Genomic DNA, 5,689 nt, shown 5'->3' with positions numbered 1-5,689 from the left:
CTCTTTCTCTCTCTCTCTCTCTCTCTCTCTCTCTCTCTCTCTCTCTTTCTCCTCTTTATATTCTCGCACAGGATCTCTCTCCGATCTTCCGTTTCTTATTTCGAGTTCCGAGAACCACGGAGGTATAGCAGGGCAGCGCTGCGCGCGAAAAGGACGCTTCGTCGATGGTTTAAGGGTGGTAAAAATTAGGTCCTGAAACCGAAGCATCGCCAGGACCGGCTGATTTCATCTAACTTATCTACCTCTCTCGGAACAAGCACCTTTTTCTTTTTTAGCTCTTTTTCTCTTTCATCTAACGATACATCGACTCGTACATACTTCAAAAGTAAATCACTGACGAAGTTAAGTTTGTGAAGTTAGCCTTTGGTGATTTGAACGACCGAGTAAGAGATGTAACTGAAATAAATTGGTACTTGTTGAGATTTTTTAAGAACTACGAAAGATTAAATTCAATTGATCGTGCAATTTTCAACAGTTAAATAATGATATTTCTAAAGGTTAGCATTTTCGTAGATCCGAATAGATTATATAGAAATTTGATCTAGTCGATTGTTGTTGTGTTTTTCATGATCGAGCAAAGTCATCCCGAAGGTGTGTAACTTTTAAGAGGAAAGTGAACACGGCCCTGGCGCGATCGTAGCCAGAAGTCCAAAGCTCTTTGTTGCTGCGCCACCTTCTCTTCTCGCCTCTGAAGCCGTGTCGGTGGCGTGGAGGTCCCACCTCCTCTTCCTCCTTCTCCACCTCCTTCTTCTCCTCATCCTCCTCATCCTCTTTTCCTTCTTCTTCTTCTTCTTCTTCTTCTTCTTCTTCCTTCGGGCCCGTCCTTTCGATTTGCTCGTGTCGTCGTCGTGCCGCCAGAAAGAGAGAGACCGAGTAAGATAGAAAGACAGAGAGAGAGAGAGAGAGAGAGAGAGAGAGAGAAAGAGAGAGTGAGGTCGAAAAGGAAAAAGAGAAGGGGGTCCTGCGCCCAGCCGCGAGATTAATTTGATTTTCAACCAAATTTGACGCGCCCCCGAGCCGAGGCGGTCCGGCACAAAGGGCGCCGTTCTGTACGTGTGCGAGTTTCTTCGTCTCTCTTTCTTTCTCTTCCTCTCTCTCTCTTTCTCGTCGATAGGCTCTCTCCTTTTCAAGGAGCCTGACTGGCCCTTCACGGGACCTTTTAACGAAACCTCGCGTCGACGATCCCCGGCCCGGATCAGTGCGAGCTGTCTATTGATTCGATTTCTCACATTTAACACCCTGGAATGGACCTGTTCGAAGGACGTTCGAAAATTTATCGTCTTGTTCCTTTTCCTTTCTCTTTTTCTATATGTATTAAATTTTGCAGCTTTTTCTTCTTTTTTTCTTTTTTTGTTCCTTCTTCTTTCCTTTTTCTTTCTTTCTTTCTTTCTTTTTTTTTTTTTTTTTTTTTTTTTAAATTTTTCCAATCCCTCAAACTGTTACGTTACAAAATAATCTTAAGCAATTTTGTATTTAATGATTATAAGGAAACGTGTCGCTTGTGATACAGTTAGCTCGATGAATGTTGCAATGTGATCAAACGCGCCGATCATTTAACCCGAAGCGATTTTTATTGACTCATTCACTCTGTATATGACGAAACTCGACGTAGTTGGTAAAAGCGAGTATGTTATTTTTTCTACGTAATAGGTAGTAAGAGTGTTACGCATTGCTAACGTTCGAGTGGCAAGACCAAAGAAGGAAGAAAGACGAGAAAAGATGCATTTACGCGATACAGTTTGAGTTTTCTTCGACATTTCGAGAAACGATGTAATAAACTTTTTTCAATTTTTTAAAATCGATTTATAAATCTTCTCCTTCGATTTTTATTCCTTCGCGTTTATAAAATTCCTAACGATTTTTATTTTCGATTCTCTTCTGCCGCTTGTGTTCTTTATTAACTCGAGACTTCGTTAAAAAAAAGTTAGATGATGTAGTTCGAATTTCTCGTAAGGAGAACGGGTTCAGTACGGTGGCCTTTCTCATTTTCTCGTTCATTAATAACGCAGAACGCGTTAAACTTCGTTAACCCACTCGTAATTGTTGCTGCGGTTGACGAAGCCCCGAGGAAATTCTTTCAGGGTAGCCGTTTGATTTTACGAGGATGGTTTCGACGTTAGAATTTACGATCTACCAAAAGTTATGAGCACGTTCGTGCGTGCCATTCTCTCTTTATCTCTATCTTCCTCTCTTTCTCTCTCTCTCTTTCTTTCTATTTCTTTTGCGATCGTAGAAAACGAATGCATTTATGATGATCTCTCTTCTCAAAAAAAAAGAAAAAAAAAAGAAAAGAAAAGAAAATGATCCAAGAAAGGTGTCGGTAAGAAATCATTTGATTGTTCACACGACGGAATAACATTAAATCGATAATCGAAAGTCCGGTTATGTGTCGCGTAGAATACTTTTGGGAGAATATTTTTAGAACGTGGGTTCATTTTCTATTTAAGGTGGCAATGATATGTGTGAAAGAGAGACAGAGAAAGAGAGAGAGAGAGAGAGAGAGAGAGAAAATATTAGTATTCTAAACACACCGAGAGATCTCAGAAAGAAGAGCTCGAAGGTCGACAAGGATTCTTCTCTATCATGGAAATAACAAAAATATGTCGGACCGACTCTCGAGGACGTAGAAAGTACTACATATGCGTAGATACGTTTTAAGAGACGATCCAGTCAATTTTTCAATTACCTTTTCAAAGATTTCAAATTTATAATAACTATACCGTATAAATTACGTTTACAGTCTTCCGATAATTTGCATCGATGATTTTTTTCTTAATCGATTCTATCCCGATTAAAGAAGAAAAAGAAGAAGAAGAAGAAGAATAGTAATAAGGATAAGAATAAAAAAAAAGGAGTATGTAGCGAGCTGTAAACGGCAGCTATATTAGATTTTTATCTTAATCCTGGCGATCTATTTTAACTTAATGAAAGTCCTCGGCACCCTCCAAACTCCCTCCCCTTCAGTCAGCCATCCTCACTCTTTCTCTTTCTCTCTTATTCCCTTTCCCTTGCGGCCTCCCGTCGCTCGTTTTCACGTAGCCTAATTTCACAATTTTGCGACCATCCTCCGCGAGTCGTCCTTTTCTTTTTTTTTCTGTCCCCATCCCCACCCTTCCTCGATTCTCCATCTCTCTTTCTCAAGATACCGGTGCCGTGGGCCAACTAATAGGGGACCCACAGGGGGTCGAAGAGGAGGAGAAGATAAAAAAGAGGATCTCGCGCGTGAGACGAAGAAAGACGATCGTCGTAGAAGGAAGAGAAGGAGGAGGACGATGAGGAGGATGAAAAAGAGGATGAGGGGACAGAAAAAGAAGAGAGGGAGAGAGAAAGAAAGAAAGAAAGAAAGAAAGAAAGAGAAACAGAAAGAGAGAAAGAGAAGCGGCACGGCGAGGTGAAAAAAAAGGAGTTTGCCAACAGCACCGGAGGATGCCCTGAAAACACGCTGGACGTGTGGCGCCATCTCGGCTCCTCTTTTTTTTCTTTCCTCCTTCCTGCACCGGCACCGTTCCCTCCGCACACCCTTCGCGTGAGCTCCTTATGCTTTTGTTTCTTCGCCCATACTAATTCTTCGCGAGGTGCATGGTGCCTGGCTGCCGCCGCCGCCGCCGCCGCCGCCGTCGCCGCCGTCGCCGCCGCCGTCGCCGACGAGTGACGCCAGGGGATGATGCTGAAGAGAAGAGGGACCGAACGCGGTCTTCTCCTCTTCACCAGTGCCGGATCCGAATGTTTTTGCACCCTTGGACAAGGCCTGTCAAAACACCTCTACGACCCTTCCTTTTCTTTTTCTTTTTTTTTGTTTCGCTTTCCCTTTAATACATCGATCGATCATCCTCGATCGAGCATCTTATCGAATGCCTCTCGTTTTCTTATCAAATTACAACGAACCGTCAAACCGGACCAAGCTGTGTCGAGTCAGTCGGAACGAGTCAAGTCTTCTTTCCGATTACTCGGAAAAAGGATCAATTGTGAAACGTTTTGATTAGAAATTCATTCGCGACGATATAGTCGTAGAGATGAATCAGATTTATATTGATAATTGATGAATCAGATCTATTGTATATAGATTATCGTTATCTATCGGAAACGCAGTGATAAACCGTGTGTGTAAAGCTTTAAGCTTCCTCTTTCTCTCTCTCTCTCTCTCTCTCTCTCTCTCTCTCTCTCTCTCTCTTTCATTCACTCCCTCCACCCGCTAGTAAGGTGGTCCCCATACGCGGGGACCACATACCTGCAAACGAACGCTTTTAAAAGGGAGGGCAGAGCCCAAGAACAGGTCGTTAAAATGTAATGACATTGTTGTTTTTAATGCTCGGCTCTTTAAAACGGGCCCTTTCGTCTTCCTCGAGCCTGCCCGCTACTTTTGCCGCTACCAGCTCTCTCTCTCTCTCTCTCTCTCTCTCTCTCTCTCTCTCTCTTTTGCTCTTCTTTCTCTTTTCGTGAGAGGTCGAACGCGCGACAAATCGCGAATTCTCTTTTCTTCTTCTTTTCTCTCTTCTTCTTTTTCCTTTTCTATCTCTCTTAGTCTTCGTTAAATACACAATGCCATACTTTTCTTTAGCCGTCGAATACGCTCGTCAGAAAATATCTGTTGAAAGAATTCGTGGAAAAATGTATGACCTAAGTCTCTCCTCTTTCCTTGTAAGATAATCGAGAAATCGATCACGTTTCGCACACACCTGATATCATGTTAAATCATTTCGCGATTAGATCTGACATATTTCTTGTCTCCTAACGATACGCGACATAAACACGTTGCGTTGTAAGGTGACTCATATCAAGGAGATTTCGTTCTTGGTTTCTTTTCGTGAATGACGACCCGTTACTTCGGTACCGTGGATGGACATGAGATATCTCGAGAGGGCTGATGACGAAGCTACTTTCTTTACTCTTACGCTGTTCACCATGACCTTAGGAATATCGGTATACAACGTAAAGTGTGTTCTATAGTATATGTTTACAAAGAGTTATAAGATACTTACGAACGAAACATTTGATCGCATTATTTAATATCATTTATGTAATAAAAAAAACTTTCTTCGATTTCGATAATCGACTGATATTTAACAAAAGAAAGGTAAATATTAATGTTTCGTATTAATAATTTTAGAGACCGATTCGGATCTAGGTATTTTATTTGTTAATAAAGTAGAAAAGTTTCTATGGAATAAAAAAGGCGCGAAAAGGTGTCGAAGGTACGGTAGCAGGAGGGACATAAAATAATTTCAGCAACGTCGGACTACCTGTGGTTTTAAAAAGAAATGTCTCGCGCCGTGAGAGATAATTAACTACAGACCACCCTTTAGGAATGAGACCGGTTAACGTTATTTCGAATGATTATGAGACGAAGTAACACGTCCAATAACGAAGACACTCACTCTCGAGAGTGAGTGTCCGTTATAAAAATCCTTTGAGCACACGTTTCTCTCGCGTAGCTATATATCGAGATTCTTCATCTTCTGTTTGCTTTATGAGATCTATCTCAAAAATAAAATGATCATGATGAATATATATATATATATATATATTATAGAATGATTCATAAAAAGGACTCGGAATAATTATTAGTTATATTTTCGAAAAACGCTCGATTAATTCGGCCAATGATAGGGCCAATCGCGAAAGGTCTCCATTAAATAGGATACGATTGTAGGTTCGCTACCGCGCAACAGTTTAGCGTGGAACTTAAACT

General features: G+C 41.4%; 1 protein-coding gene across 5 annotated transcripts in view; it reads right to left on the bottom strand.

The window, feature by feature from the left end:
• The window catches only part of LOC122633291, a 12,914-nt gene that overhangs the window by 5,912 nt on the left and 1,313 nt on the right, over positions 1-5,689 (bottom strand). The window lies entirely within an intron of this gene.

The sequence above is a fragment of the Vespula pensylvanica genome, chromosome 1 (assembly GCF_014466175.1).
Source record: "Vespula pensylvanica isolate Volc-1 chromosome 1, ASM1446617v1, whole genome shotgun sequence".
NCBI classification, from domain to species: domain Eukaryota; kingdom Metazoa; phylum Arthropoda; class Insecta; order Hymenoptera; family Vespidae; genus Vespula; species Vespula pensylvanica.
Note: the sequence above shows the minus strand (reverse complement) of the source record. Positions and strands in the feature narration are given on the sequence as shown.